The following is a 13,926-nucleotide window of genomic DNA, read 5'->3' on the forward strand; positions in this document are numbered from 1 at the left end:
CAGTACCCTAATTAATCAGAAATGGAGTAGGATGAGGATCAGTCTGTGGATCCATGCAACAACCTCCATTCATCCACGAAAATAGCTGCCTGTTGTCACATGTTCACATGTGAGCTTGCTGCATTTTAAAATCTAAGGGGTTGGGCTTAAAGGGAAGAAAGGTGTAGAACTCCATTAAAAGAAGAAGGGAGCCATGTGAAACGGCAGCTTCCTAGGGAAGGCCCTCATGCCCATTTCTGGAGGTGTACTCTGCCATGGCGAAGCTGTGTCTGAGTGGCTCAATATTTTACTACTGATTTGGGCCCATTTCCGGATCCATTGGCGAGTGTAGGACAGAAGGAGAGGCTTCCCCCCACATGGGCTTACGCTCATCTAAAGCCACCCCTTCTAGTGTCTCATGATTGTCCAAAAGATGTTTGATGAATTGACTAGAGAGAGAAATGCTTCTTCTGAAGGACAAAATTGCACATGTGGTAGGGTAGGACAGGATATCTGGCTGGGTCCCACATGGGGATTAGAATTTAGAAAGCATCTCGGATGGATCTGATTCATCATATCCAAGTGCATATTAAGTACACGTGGCATGCATCCAGTTGATAGGAGGCACCACAAATGCCAATCAGACGACTGTCGAGTACCTGAGGTAATGCTTATTGATAGGTTTACTATGCGTCCAAGGCACGTTGAGTTTGAGAAACACGATTTGATTTGATGGGTGTCCCCGTCCCACACGAGAGAAAGGAGGAATCCGTTAGGGTGGGTCCCATTTGAGTCATTTTATTTGCTCAATAGTGGATCCCATTGTACGACTGTTTGTATCTGATAGGTCCAGTCTCCTTATATAAAGCAGGAAGGGACAGATGCTACACGTGAAAGTGATCATGGGACCGACCTTTAATTGGGTCTCTCCGCAAAAGTAGAATGAATCCGATTCCATTAGCCGATATCACATTTCCACCCTCTCAGTGGTTTTTTAACACGCCTAGAGATGTCAACGGATCGGGTCATCAATCCAAACCCGTCTTACTTTTTCTTAACACATTTTCAAGAATTAAAATCTAATAATTTAAGTTAGAAAATTATTTTATAGATTTTAAGATGCTATTTTTTCATTAAAAAAATAAAAGAAAAAAACCAAAATAATATGTACATAAATATTTAACGCTATTGAGTTAAAAGCCAAAAATTATAAGAATACTTTGTATCTATATGCAGGGCATCATGACCTAATAGGGTGGGTCAGCCAAAAACCCAAACCCAACTCGCATTGAAGAATCAAAACCCTAACCGGCCCTAAAGCGGAATATGTCTGACCATAACCCGACCATATAGAGTTGGGTCAAACTGGATTTACCATTTAATCTAACCCACTGGCATCTCTAAACACGCCATTGTTTTAATCAAATACCAATTTGATGTGATATTTTGTCTTTTTCACCAAACATCACCATGTTCAAAAATCACTAGGGTCTCATGTTTGTCTTACTATGGTGGTTGTAGGAAACGTAATCTCCCATTAGCCCCTTGGTAAGTGTTTCCCATGTAAAACTTGTTAAGAGAGGATATAGGGAGAGCATTATCGATGTGCAGTTAAGTTGGTTACCCACCTTGCAAGAGGGTATCAATTGCTTGGATAACTGATACTTTTCGGTATCTTTGATTACTATGAAACCAAATATAGCAGCAAATGAATGCAGGGATTGTAGTCAATTTGCTATTGAAGGAATGAGACACTATAGATCCTCGAGATAATGTTCTTGCATTGGATGAACTAATAGGCATTTACCTCATAAAACCCTAATTATTTTAGGTTTCAATCTCTCATTACTTTGATATATTGGTACTAGACTTTGTCTCTGATTATATTTGATTATTCTCTCTTACATTTTTTCATTAATCAAATCAATAGATTGATACGAGGGAGATTAGTAGCTAAACCTCAAATCGTTTTAGGCTTTGTGATTTTCTCTCTCTAGATTGAAATAGTAAAGTGTTTTGAGTATTCTAGAGAGTAAATCTGCATGTTTCAGGGTTTCATTTGTTTTCATTTAATCCAAACAAGCATCTGCTTGTTTTCATTTATGAAAAATTGGGCTTATTGAATATTAATTTCTAATTATCTAGAACTAATTAAAGTGATAACCTGCTTGATAGAATAATTTTGGAACTTGGTTTAACATTGTAACCCTATTGGATTGAATCAACTAAGCTTTTGGAATTAGCAGAGGAATGAAAAACAAGCCTCAGTTTCGGATATATGCAAGAGATAAGTTCCCTTAACTTTTCTTATTTTCACATTCGAAATGAGGGTTGTATTTGCTTTGTCTCAATGACTAAGTAAGATTGAGAAATTAAGTAGTACAAATTTTCTAACTTGGATATGTAAGATGATTCGTATTTTAGAAGAAGAAAATGTTGACTTTGTTATAAGAAAACCTGTTCATATTGTTTCATCTGATGATGATCCATTGAATGTTATACATTTATATTAGAAATGGAAAAAGGACAATAGGAAAACTATATCATGCTTGTCAACCTTCAAAGGGAAAGAAGTTTTAGAAAAATAATAAATTTAAGTTCTCAGAATTTTAAGAAAACCAAAGGAAAAATTGCTATGAATGTGGGAAATCAGGCCATACAAAATATAACTTCTTGGAACTAAAGAATAAAGAAAATGACAGGAATTATGGAAAGAAAGAAATTGCATGTGTTGTTTCTGAATCTTTTCTTGTTGATACTAATTGTATGAATTGGTACATAGATCTATCTCTTCTTGTCATGGTCGCAATAATAAAGAAAATTTCAGAGAGTTGACAAATATAAAAGTTGAAGAAATAGGGTATTTATGGGAAGTAAAACTTACTGTGATGTACTTAGCGTGGGAACAGTTAAAATCCCCATCAACAATGATACCATTTAACTTTAACAAATGTACTGTATGCTTTCAATATTAGGAAAAATCTATTATTTGTAGCTCTCCTAGATGACAAGGGTTTTGATGTACACATTTGAGGTGGGAGAGTATCTCTTGGAAAGCATGGGCGTGTATTGTTTTATGGTATAAGGGATGATGGGTTGCATTGCCTTAATATTAATAAATCTATGAATCTTTCTACTTATATTGAATGTGCAAATGTTATGGTTGATGATGGATATATATATATATATATATATTATATATGTCATGCATTTGTGACACATAAATAATAACAAAATGAAAAGAATGTGTTCTATTTGACCATTACCCAATTTGGGACTTAATTTTAATTATTCTGATCCTTATGTACAAGGAAAAATGTCTAGAATTCCTTTTCGTTAAAGGCAATGAAGTCATATTACCCGATTTGGGCATATTACCTAATTAGAAGAAAACGGAAAGTGCTAGAAAAAGTTAAAAGAATATAAATTAGAAGTTGAAAATCAACTAGGTAGCAAAATCAAAATACTAAGAAATCATAGAGGAGCTGAGTACATATCTGAATTATTTGAGAACCTCTACAAAGAAAATGGAATAATCCACCGATTTACTATATGTTTACACTCCCCAACAAAATGGGGTAGCAGAATGTAGAAACAAAACTCTATTGGACATGGTTAGATCCATGTTAACTCACTCCAAATTAGGAACTAACTTTTGGTGAGAAGATTTAAGTACAACAATATAGATACTAAATAGAATTATTGCACAAATTTTAAAAGAAAGCCCCTTATGAGCTCTATAGTGGAAGAAAACCAAATATATCAAATGTAAAAATTTAGGTGGCAATAGCTTATGTTAGGGTCCCTACACAGTTAAAAAACAAATTAGGCAACAAAAGTATAACATGTGTTTTTATAGGATATCCTAAAAATAACAAGGATACAGGTTTACTAACCACAAATCTGTTGGAGGTGTAGAATTAATAGAAAGTAGAGATGTTATTTTTCAAGAGGATCAAATAGATCCTAAGAACAAGAACCAATTGATGGAATTGTTTGAAATAGAATAGGAGAAAACTAATGATCCCCATGTTGCTAAAGCCTTTACACCTCCAAAAAGAGACACACCAACCAGATTACAAAGGGAAAGAATGCCATCATCTAGATTAAGAGACTACTATACTATGTTAATTGAAGAAATAGAAATGTCAAAAGACCCAAACGATTATGAACAGGATATGCAAACTCCAAACAAGAATAAATGGGTAGAACCAATTCAAGAAGAGATAAACTAAATGAACAAGAATGAGGTTTGGGAATTGGTAGACTTGCTAAAAGGTAGAAAACTCATAGGCTGCTAGTGAGTCTTAAAGAAAAGGCTATAATCATATGGAAATATAGACAAATACAAGTAGGCTTATAGAAAAAGGGTTCATTCAAATAGAGGGAATTGAGTATGAAGAGACTTCTCTATAGCTAGGTTCATATCCATAAGCATAATAATGGCATTAGTTGAATATTTTGACTTAGAACTATAAAAAATGGATCTAAAAAGAATATTCTTAAATGAAAAATTAAGTAAAGAACTTTATATGATACAACCAGAAGGGTATATCTTAAAAGGAAATAAAAAAAAAAGGTATATAAACTGAAGAAATCCTTATATGGTTTAAAGTAACTTGCTAGAATGTGGTATTCTAGTATCTATGCTATTATTAAACTAGGTTTTGTTCCTAATCCTTTTTAGCACTATGTATATTACATGAATACTAGGAGCTCCTTTTGTTATTTTGTCAATGTATGTGGATGATATACTAGTTGCTTGTAATGATTCAAAGATGGAAAATGAAACTAAAGAATGGTTAAAAAGGAATTTTGAAATAAGAGACATGGGTAATGCAGATTATGTTCTAACTATAAAAATTAAAAGAGATAGCAAATCCAAGAGATTATGTCTTTCACAAGGAGGTTGTATAGAAACCATCCTAAGGTTTAACCTGGGAACATTTAAAGGCATGGAAACTATCATCCGCAAAGGAACAAAGCTAAATAAGAATATGTCCTAAAACAAAAGAAGTATAAGCTGAAATGAATAAAATCCCATGTGCCCAAGCTATTGGTAGTCTAATGTATTTAATGATTTGTATAAGGCCTGACTTATCTTTTGCAACAAACCTCATTAGTTGTTTTCAGAGTAATCTAGGGAATTTCTTATTGGACACTACTTAAAAGAATATTGAGATACCTACAATTAATGAAGAATTTTAAGATAACCTATTATTGTAATGGATTAGAATTAATATGTTATTGTGATGCTAATTTTGAAAGAGATCTAGATGATAGAAAATCTACTACTATATCTATGTTCTTGTTAGGAGGAGCAATCTCATAGGGTAGTAAGAAATAAGGATGTGTGGAAAAATACACAATGTGAGCTAAATATATTGCTTGCAGCACTACAACAACTGAAGTGTTTGGATCAAGAACTTCATAGAAAGCCTAAAAATAGATGTGCACCACAAAGACCGATCACACTATTCAATGACAATCAAACAACAATTCACACCATAAAAAATGGTGAAATAGTTTAAGGCGGTATTGGGAATGAGAAATTTTTGTATTTGCTTATTGTGATATGGCGGTATTTATAATTACAAAAGAGGTGGTTGGTTGCAATGTAACAACCCTACTAACCAACCAAACTACAAGTGGGCCACGTGGCTAAACCGCACATGGGCCCAAGACTCTAATCCTAACACACACCCCCTTAAGTTGGATCATCAAAAGGCATCAAGATGCCCAACTTGGAGCGGAGATGACAAAATTTTTTTGCAAGAAGAGCCTTTGTGAGGAGATCAACTAGCTGATAAGAGCTCAATAAGTGATGAGTTTGTAAGGAGCCATTTTTCACTTGTTCCCAAACGAAATGATAGTCGATTTCAATGTGTTTCGTTCTTTCTTGAAAAACTGGATTGACTGCTATGTGAAGTGCTGCCTTGTTGTCACAATGCAGTTGCATAGGTGGTGAAAGTTGAATGATGAGATCAGCTAAGAGGCGTTGAAGCCAAACTAATTCAGCTGTGACGGAGGCCATTGCCAATATTCCATTTCTATTGAAGAGCAAGAAACAATCGACTGCTTGGTTTTCCAAGATAGAGGAGACGAGCCGAGTAAGGTGATGTAGCCAGTGGTTGATCGTCTGGTGACAGGGCAACTAGCTCAGTTGGAATCAAAGTATCCATTGAGAACCAGACTGCTATTGCTCGAAAGAGATATGCCATGTGATGGAGTGCCTTTGAGATACCGAATAATACGTAAGGCAACATTAAAGTGCTCTTGACGAGGTTCATGCACATGTTGACTGAGACGGTTTACAGCAAATGAGAGGTCAGGCCTGGTTACTATGAGGTAAACTAAATGGCCCACCAGTCTTCGATAGGACATTAGATCAAACAAGATGGGGCTGGAAGTGTCATTAAAATGGCATTGGGCCTCCATGGGTGTTGGTGATGGTTTGCAGTCTTGCATCCCAGTATCAAGAAGAATGTCAGTGATTTTATGTTGATTGAGAAATATGCCATCAATAGAACGGTAGACTTCAAGTTCCAAAAAATATTTTGAGGGGCCAAGACCTTTGATTTTGAACCTGTTGTCCATGATCTTCTTGAGAGATGTAATTCGTGTAGAATCATTTCCAGCAAGGAGAACGTAATCAACGTATACTAGTGCGGCTATGAAAGAGTCACCCAATGTCAATGTAAAGAGAGAATAGTCTGCATGTGATTGCTTGAAGCCCAGAGAGAGAAGGGCTTGAGTAAACTTTTAGAACTACATGCAGGATGCTTATTTGAGGCCATAGAGGAATTTTTGCAATTTGCATACTCTGTGTTCTACTTTACGAGCAAAACCTTGAGAAATGGTCATGTATACTTCCTCATGAAGGTCACCATGTAGAAAAACATTATTAACATCGGATTGATGGATCTCCCAATTTCTCATTGCAGCCATTGCCAATAGACACTACATTGTGACTAATTTTACTATTGGCACAAAGGTGTCATGGTAATCCAATCCTTCAACCTGGGTATAGCCCTTAGCCACAAGACGAGCTTTGAACCTCTCGATAAAGCCATCCGCTTTATATTTAATTTTATAGCCCTTTCTTGGGGGTAAGTCCACAAGAATCCAAGTATTGTTGTGTTCTAAGGCTGAAATTTCATCTGCCATGGCTTGGCGCCATTGGAGATCCCTGTTGACTTAAGTGAAAATGGTTGGTTCAGATTCTATCTGTGGAGAGAGAGGCTAGGTCTGATGTGCCAAAGATGGTGGTAGGTTGATGACATAGTCTTGGAGGTGAGTGGAGTTTCTAGTTGAGTGCTTGGGTCGAGTATTGTGCTGAATATTATCAGCAATAGACGGTTGGTTGCTGGCTATGGGTTGGGGATCAACGAATGTTGGACTCGGTAGTAGGATGGGCTACGTTTGGTCAACTATGGGCTGGACTTCAATTTGTGGAGGTGATGGAGGTGGTGGAATAGTTGTGTCATCAAATGTGAGGTTAGGGGATGGAAAGATGCGTGGTTCAAGAATGGTGGTGTGAGATTGTTGGTTCTTAAAAAAGAATTAAGCCTCATAAAATATGACATCTCATGTAGAAAATAGTTGGTGTGACTCAAGGTTATATATATTGTATCCCTTTTGGCAATAAGGATATCCAACAAAGGCACATCGAATGGCTTTACTAGCAAATTTATCATGAGGTTTAGAGCGAACCTGCACATAGCATAGACACCCAAAAGATTTCATGTGATCATAACATGGTGGTTTTTGGAACAGGACTTCATATGGTGATTTGTTTGAGAGCAAAGGGGTTGGTAAGTGGTTGATAATGTAGATTGCAGTTTGTAAGCACTCACCCCAAAATGATATAGGCACGTGGGTATGGAAGCGGAGGGTTTTGGCAACTTCTATTAAATGGAAATGTTTTCGTTCAACAACGTCATTCTATTGCAGTGTGTCAACACAGATGCGTTGGAGTTCAATCCCTTGTGCGACAAAGAATTCTTGCAAGAGGAATGAACGGGATTCAGACCCATTATTTGAACGGAGAACTTGGAGTGTGTATCCAAATTACCGAGGCACCATTGCACAAAATAAAAGAAGAAAATTTATAGCATCTAATTATTTCAAAGTAGATAAACCCAAGTACATTTGCTAAAGTCATTGATCAATGTAAGAAAGTATCGGGCTCCACTATGAGATGGTGCCTTATAACCTCTCCAAATGTCGCAATGGACTAATTGAAAAGGCCGAGAAGACTTGGATTGGCCGATAGGGAATGGTAGCCGTGTTTGTTTGGCTCTATGGTAGGTGTCACAACAGTGCTTTAAAGAGACAAGAGGCATTCCGGAAATGAGTGACAGGTATTTGTGAGATGCATGCCCCAGGCGGTGGTGCCATGTTGCTGAATTTGTGGTGAAAGTAGCATGGGTGAGAATCGGTAAAGTCCATCACGCAAAATTCCCACCCCAATCACTGTCTTGGAGGCTAAGTCCTGGATGATGCAAGACAAAGAAGAGAAAATCACAAAACAATTGAATTGTTGTGTTAGCCGATTAATGGACAAAAGATTGCAGGAAAGTTCTGGTATGTAGAGCACATCAAGAATAATCAAAGATCCTAAGGATATTGATCCTTGTAGGGTGGCTAGAACCAATAGTCCATTTGGTAGCCGAACTGGTTTACCAATATCTGTGGAGGTGTAATCAATAAAATGACATGGTGACGAGATCATATGATCTGAAGCACCATTGTTAAGTATCCACTCGACATTAGAGATGGTCTTACCAACAAAATTGGCAGATATAGTATTGGTTGATTCTTTGCTCAGTAAAGAGAGAAGCTTAGTATATTGTTAAGGAGAAAGGCCAAATAATGAAGGGTTGCTTGAAGGAGGAGTCTTGCTAATAATCTAATATGTGGTTTCTGAAACTACACATGAACTTGATCATTGGTTCCCTTTCTCATTCCGCCGATTTGAATGAGATTTATCCTAGCCGAGTGGATATCCTACTAGTTTGTAGCAATGGTCCTTGGTGTGGCCATTGCGTTTGCAGTGCTCATAGTAATACTTCAATCTTGATTGCTGATTAGGTCCCATGGTACTTGAACGAGACCCTTGTCAGGAGGAAACAAACATGGCTGCTACTTCTAGAGTAGGTCCTTGTAGAGAATACATCGCTAAGTGGCATTCTTCTTGAAAAACCAGAGCATAGGCCTTATTCAAGGATGGTAAGGGTTTCAATCCAAGAATGTTTGAGCAGATGGTGTTGTACGACTCGATGAATCACATCAAGAATTGATGGAGTCATTCTTTTTCTTGTTCAGCAATGAAAGTCTTGGTTGTGTCTCCACAAGAACACTCAGGTAAGCTAGTGAGTGTGGCCAATTCTAGGAATATTTTTCTAAGAGAATTGCTCCTGTAATTCCGACCAAATTTCCGATGCAAATTCAATGAAGGCAACACTCTCGTATAGTTCCTTTGAGATAGAGTTGAAGATCCAAGAAGCAACCATCACGTTGCATTTGGACCAAGCACTTTCTCTCGGCGATAATCTTCTAGTTGAGGCAGTGACCCATCAACAAAACATAGCTTGTTCTTTGCTCGAAGCGCTATTCTCATCGCCTGCTGCCACACTGGGTAATTTTCTCCAATGAGCAAATAGGACACCAAGACCATTCCAGGATTTTCAGAGGCATGCGGAAACTACAGGGAGCTAGGATCCAAGAACAGGGACACCATGGAGTTGGTGCTAGTTTCTTATGCTATGACGAGATTGAGACTGGTTGAATTTCAAGAAATCCAAGAACAAAGTTTATTGAAAGAAAACTTTGGGAAAAAAATGAGTTATGAAAAAGGTTAAACACACCCTACGAGCGTACGATGAAGTAAGGCTACTATGATAAAAAAAAGGGTAACAAAACGTCGTGGGTGTGCAATGAAGGAAAGGGAAAGAAAAAAATTAATGAGAAAAACTACGATTAGGTTTGGCTCTGATACCATGTAAGGCGATATCAGGAATGAGAAATTTCTGTATTTTCTTATTGTGATATGGTGGTATTTATAATTTCAAGAGAGGTGGTTGGTTGCAGTGTAACAACCCTACTAACCGACCAAACTACAAGTGGGCCACATGGCTAATTAAAACGCACATGGGTCCAAGATTCTAATCCTAACAAATAGGATCCTAAGGGAATCACATAGAGTTGCAATATAGATTTTTTTGGATGTTTACCAACAGAAAGAGATAGCAATAGAATATGTGCCAACAAAGTATATGGTTGCCGATTCACTTACAAATTAAAGCCCATTGATGTGAAAGACTTCACAAGGCATCCATCCTCAATGGGGCTGAAAGCACCTTGATCATCTCGGGCCTTGATGACCAAGTGGGAAATGAAGGAACAAGTGACTATAGTCCCTCATGGTTGGGAGTGGAAATAATTTGGCCAATGTACACACACACAACACAAAATGTTTTAAACTATTATTTTCTTATTTCAAATAAAATTGTTTTTAATTATAAATACATGTGTTTTGATTTAATCACATAAAGAAACAAGACTGTTTAAAGACTCTTGTCAAGCCAACCTGAATCGGCTTGGCTTGGATAGAGTCAAGGACTAATGACAAGTTCTTAGAGGAAGCCTAGTCCTTAGAAACACTTGTAGGAGGGAGTGAACTAAACCAAGAGACGTTCAGGTTAGTTGTGAACCCCAACTTTCCAACAAAGAAAACAATATAAATAGGGATCAAGGCCCATAACTCTCGTGCAAGTATATGGTCACATCACTCCAATCCTTGTTGTATCTGTATTAGTTTGCCATTTTCATTTATTTTCCATTTACTAACATATGTTTTCAAGTCAAGACTTCTTGAAATTTCAAAAACCAAACCTTAATGCTGTGTTTGGTTTAAAAGAAAAAGTAGGGAAAGGAAGGGAAAGGTAGGGAAATCCATACAAGGTTTGTAAAGGTTTCCCTGCCTTTCCCTTCCTTTCTCTACTTTTTCCTTTAAACCAAACACAGCATAACAGTTTGATCTCCACCCCTGAATCTTGTTTCTTCAATTGTCCTTGTACATGAAACTTGATGTAGAGCTACTGTCCCTATTTCAAATTGAAACAACTTTCACCAAATATTAAGGATGAGCATGGGTCACTTTGGTTCGGTTCCATGGCAGAACCTGAAACATATCCTGTACTGTAGGGATCAGTTCCAAGTTTTCAGAACAGAAACCTACCTTGTGAAGGTCGACTCCAGGGTCAATTCTGGCTGTGGTGGTTCCTAGGTCGATTCCAGGGTCTACCTGTGGAACCAGTTCTTTCTTTTACCCCCCCCCCCCCATCAAAATCTATATTATCTATAAAAGTACGAATAAATGTGGTTGGCTTCTGGAATGTTCATTGGACTAAAACACCCCATTTATAAGGTTTGAATTAGAGAAGGAGCAATGATAAATATGTAATTTTGTTTTCTTATTTAATGTTTATCATGAAATGACTCTTCTTTCTCATTTAATGCTTCTTACAAAAAAGGCACAAAACTCAATTCTTTTAGTTCATAATTGTAAAACAAGTCAATGGCAAAAATGTTACTTAACATTCTCATTTAATGCTTGTTAGGAAAAACACACAAAAATCCCTCTTTTTGTTCAATAATTGGAAAACAAACCATGGCAATTGCTCAAACCTCCCTTGAAGTTTTTCACCATTGCACAAACTTCCCCCAAGTTTGGTAATTACAACCACCTCCCCTAAACTTCTTGGCACAATTGCAAATAGACCCCCTTTGTAAAATCCTCTAACAAGAGGCATGAAAATGTCCAAAATGCCCATGTAACTTTTATTAAGGTTGATTTATGAATAAAACAATATAAATGTTATTAACAACAAAAAAAAGAGAGTTTAAAGTTGCAATTTTACCTTTGAGCAATTGATATGAAGGGAAAATTTAGAAAATACATCAATTCCGAAAAAGAGATTAGAAGGGTTGGGGTTAGGGATGTCAATTGGACTAGATTTGGTACAATCCAATCCAGTCCAATGTGAGTCCATTACAAATGGACCAGGTCCAATCCAATCCAATAAATAATTTGGACCATTTTGGACCGGTCCAATTCAATGTTCAGACCATCCAATTTGTTCAAATTCATTTTAATTTAGATTCGTTTCAACCCAAACCCAGTCCATCAACACCTATATTCTTATCTTATATCAATGGACCAGATAATGGCTTAATTTAACCAAATCCAATATAAATTTCTTATGGATGGACCAGGTCCAATCCAATCTAATAAATATTTTGGACCGGATTAGTCCAATCCACTGTGTCTTTTTGGTCCATCCAATCCATTCAAATTGATTTTGGACTGAATGGGGTCTAATCCATTCAAATTGATTTTGGACTGAATGGGGTCTAATCCAAAACCGGTCCATTGACACCCTTAATTGGGGTAGTGATTGATACAAAGAAAAAGATTGGAAAATAAATATTTTGATCAAAAGTAACTACATGGGTATTTTGGACATTTTTTTTGCTTTTTATTAGAAGATTCTAACAAAAGGGTCTACTTGTAGCTGTGTCAAAAAGTTCATGGGAGGTGATTGCATTTACCAAACTTTAGGGGTGTTCAGCAATGATAAAAAATTTTACGGAAGGTTTTAGCAATTTATCCTTTCATTTATTTAAATAAATAAAAACCTAAAAGTACATCTTATGCTCTAAATAGCCAATGTTGAACTACATTAACCACCATGAAGAGATTTCCAACTTGCAAATGGATGAGCAATTTATTCTTTAAACTATTTCTTGTTTTTTTAAAAACATATTTTCATTGGTTCAGTTCTTGATCATTAAGGTATCAAATGGTTTTCTCTTCTTTAGTTCCAACATATGGTGGATTAATTTTTCATTTTCATTACCTTAAATCCCACATCATTGGATGGCAAAATATCTGCAAGAGCAAGTGATATTTTTCATAGCAATTCATTATAAGGTTTTTAGTGATTGAAGAAGTTGAATTTGGATTTATCATATAGAAGTTAATTCTTGCAAAGGTAACGAGAATTCAAATAAAATTCTGATGAAGGTAATTGATCAAAATTATTAATTTTTTTAATTTTGTTGATTTTATTAATGAACCATAATAAATAAGAATAATAAGAATTTTATTAATTCTCGTTACCTTTGCAAGATTTTTATTTGGACATATCCTTATATTAATGAACCATAATAAATGTGATAAATAAGAATAATTTTTATAGGTGTAGAAATAGTAAAAAAATTGCAAAAAATTCTGGAAATATATTATATACTATCAACATCACAAAATGTGTCATGTACGTACACAAATACTAGTAAAAAAAAGGAAGCATGTTCTTTAAAAACTTGATTTTCAATAAATATATTATATAGTTTAAAATTTATATTATTGTTATTGATTAAACTGAGTAACTTAATATGTAGATTATCATTATATGTTCAAAAATTATAATTTAAACTTTTTTGTAAACATTACCTTTTACATTACTTATCGTACACATTCAAATATTAAAATTAAAACAAATGATCAAATAACTTGCGTAACTCAATGGTCAAATGAGACAATGGCCTTTGTAACCATGAGCGCTTGGGTTCAAATCTTGACATCCCCAAAGCTATATATTTTGGGGTTTATTTCAAGGCAAGTTCCACCAAGGCCAATCAAAGTCGGTTTGGGTAGGGTAAACCCCTAAACCTTGGAACCTACCAAGATGGGGGTCGGTTCCATGAATTTGGAACTATACTCTACCCTATAACAGATTGGGTAGGTCAGTTCAAGGCCAGTTCAGGGTCAGTTCCATTCGGTTCTGGGTAGAACCTACCCATTTGCTTACCCCTACCAAATATGATTTTTAACTGTTGGTCAAAAAGTCTTAGGGGGTGTTTGACAATGTAAATAGTTTT

This window comes from Nelumbo lutea, chromosome 3 (genome assembly GCF_056320005.1).
Source record: "Nelumbo lutea isolate HS-2025 chromosome 3, American lotus-T2T, whole genome shotgun sequence".
Classification (NCBI taxonomy): Eukaryota; Viridiplantae; Streptophyta; class Magnoliopsida; order Proteales; family Nelumbonaceae; genus Nelumbo; species Nelumbo lutea.